The sequence below is a fragment of the Petaurus breviceps genome, unplaced genomic scaffold (assembly GCF_028583685.1).
Source record: "Petaurus breviceps papuanus isolate PSGF00001 unplaced genomic scaffold, PetGlider_PUasm1.0 84, whole genome shotgun sequence".
NCBI lineage: Eukaryota > Metazoa > Chordata > Mammalia > Diprotodontia > Petauridae > Petaurus > Petaurus breviceps.
In genome coordinates, this window is record NW_027186645.1 from 3,360,813 (window position 1) to 3,364,057 (window position 3,245).

Below are 3,245 nucleotides of genomic sequence, written 5' to 3' on the forward strand. Positions count from 1 at the left end.
CTCTCTCTCTCTCTCTCTCTCTCTCTCTCTCTCTCTCTCTCTCTCTCACACACACACACACACACACACACACACACACTGCTCAGGTAGCTAGGTGATACAGTAGACTGAGTGGTAGATAGGCCTGATGTCAGGAAGACTCATCTTCATGAGTTCAAATTCTGACTTAAGACACTTCTTAGCTCTGTGACCCTGGGCAAATCACTTAATCCTGTATGCCTCATTTTCTCATCTATAAAATTAACTGGAGAAGGAAATGGCAAGCTACTCTAGTATCTTTGCCAAGAAGACCCCAAATGGGGTCCTGAAGAGTTAGACATAATTAAAAGGATTGAACAGTAACAATGTACCAAGCTCTGGGCTCAGCATTTTATATTATCTCATTTGATCCTTACAACAATCCTGGGAGCTAGGTGCCATTTTTATCCCTATTTTATAGATGAAGAAACTGAGGCAAACAGAAGTTAAATGATTTACCTAGGGTCACACAGCTAGTCTCTCAAACTGGATTTGAACTCAGGTCTTCCCGACTCTAGAACAGTTACTCTATCCACTGTGCCATTTAGCTGTCTCAAGAATTCATTCTTAACTGAGGGGGTAGCAGATGGCCTCAGGCATCTAAAATGTTATTTTGGATTTAAAAGACTAGTTGTCCTAACTCTGTAAGACCCTTTTCATCATAGGAATGTAAAATAGTTTCTGGAAGCAAAGACTGCTGCATCTTCTTTGATGTTCCTTTCCTTTGGAGATACCCTGTGCCTGGTTCCTATGTAAGCTGTAAATTGATACCACTTTTACGTCTGCGTAAAAGGCATAAGAAACCCTCTCTGTGGAACCAAGTCCTTGGGGACAGAATTCTAAATCTTAGACTCCTGGTTTTTCTTCCTCACAAATGCAGTAAGAGGTCTTGTTTCCAAGCATACATTTTTTTGGGTCGATGGCTCAATTTTCTTTACCACCGTTCATCAGAGCAATGCTTATGACAATGCAGGAGTCTCCATACTCCCACAGATTCTGCTGCCTACCCTCCCCCATACATTAGCTATGTCCCACAAATTGGTCACTAAAGAACTATGCCAAATGGGAGGAGTAATGGGCCACATTTGAGTGAGCATCATTTTGAGTGAATGTGGCATCTCAATAGCACCTTCCTTAACCTATAGCTTCATTTGTCAGACCACCTAGTAGCTCTAACAATGTCAACTTTTTTTATATTTCATATAATCAAAATGGTGTAATATAGAACTATTATTGGAATTAGAAAGACCTAGGTTAAAATCTGACCCTGACCCTGAGAAAATTGCTTAATCTCTCAGTTTCTTTATTTGCAAAATGAGAGGGTGGGGCTTGAAGGACCCTAAGGTCCCTCTGAGTTATGAATCTGGCACTTTATGACCAAGTTTCAAGTCTTAACTATGACAAATCCTGACTGTGTCACTATGGGAAAGGTACTTATCCCCTCAGTGCCTCAGATCCCTCTCAAAGACTAGAATTTGCAGAGCAGGTGGTGACCTGCATTGGGAGAGTGAGTTTCCTCACCAGGTATTATCTACCAATTAAATCACTGGTACAATCCAAAAACCAAAGTAAAAAATAAGTTTTTATCAGGTTTGACTTTATTAGAACCTACATGCCACAGGAGAATAATCTTCAGGCTGATGTACCTGTAAAAACCAAAATTTGAACACTTGGTGGATGAAGCTCCACTCTCAAAACAATCAATCAATATTTAGTAAGTGCCTACTCTATGCCAGGCATTAAGCTCAATGCTGGACCATAGATTTTTTTTGCTTTTTTGGAGGGCAATTGGGATTAAGTGACTTGCCCAAGGTCACACGGCTAGTATTTGTGTTAAGTGTCTGATGCTGGATTTGAACTCAGGTCCTCCTGACTCAAGGGCCAGTGCTCTATTCACTGGACCAGCTTTTTATAACAACTCAACCAGACCTCCTAGATGTGACCCACCAGAAGCAGCTTCAATCTACATTATTTGGGCCACCCACACTTGAAGAACAGCATATGTTGATTGACCCTTGCACCCCAACTCACGCAAATACATGCCTCCTATGAGCTTCAATAGACAATGATTTGTCTCTGCCACTACACTATAGGGGACTGTTCCAAACCTCTTCACCTTACATGGTGGTAGGTCATGATGTAATTTTCACCAGTATTTTAGTCTTGTGAAGTATGTTCCTGTGGGGAAGAACTGCTGAAACTCTTCCATTTTCTTTTGTCTCTGGATGGCACTGGTACTGGTTTCTTTCACAGATTTATCCTTGTCCTGGTAATTTGTCATTTACTGTACAAGTCCTTGATTCATCAGACATAGTCATCCCTGGGAGACTGTGGGCAAGTCACTGAACTTCAGCAGTAGGAAGAGGGGGAATGCCCAAGATCATGCAGGGCATTGGCATCACCATTAGTGTCTTCTGTGTTGGGGCACACTCCTCTTTAAGATTTAAGTTTTCAGCAAGCAGCTTTTGTTTAAACAGTGTGTGTCTCCTGGTTTACCTTTCATTTTAGTCTCTCCTAAGCTTTGGGCATATTCCTCAAGTTTTTTTTTTTTTTTACCTCTCAGTTTTATAACTGACTCACCTGCTCATTATCATTTAGACATCAGTGCTCCACAGTCACATATAATTGGCCTTGATATGACCTTTAGATTATGCTATCCTTCCTTCCTGAACCTTGCTTCCTCTGTCGCAGTGACCATTACCCTTTGTTCTTGCATGGGGCTTTCCCTAGATTCTGGCTCATATTGATTTTGCATTGATAGATGCCACAGGTTTGCAAACACAATGGTTAAGGTACCATCACATTGCTTTTCTTTCATCTGGGGGTGCCAAAGACCACAGTGCTGAAACAGTGGTTCTTAAAGGTGCTTGAGACTTTGAAGGCCACAGATTTCTTTCTTAAGTTAATTTATTCATTTTTAGTTTTCATCATTCACTTCCATAAATTTTAGATTTTGTCCCCCTACCTCCCTTCTTCCTTCCCCAAGATGACATGCAATATGATATAGGCTCTACACATACATTCCTATTAAACATGTTTTCACATTAGTCATGTTATATAGAAGAATTTTAATGAATGGAAGAAACCATGAGAAAGAAACAAAACACAACAAAACAAAATAGTCTGCTTTGCTCTGCATTCAGACTCCATAGTTCTTTCTCTGAATGTGGATGACATCTTTGTATCAGCAATGCCATATTCACAATGCCTATAGAGATTATAAATAT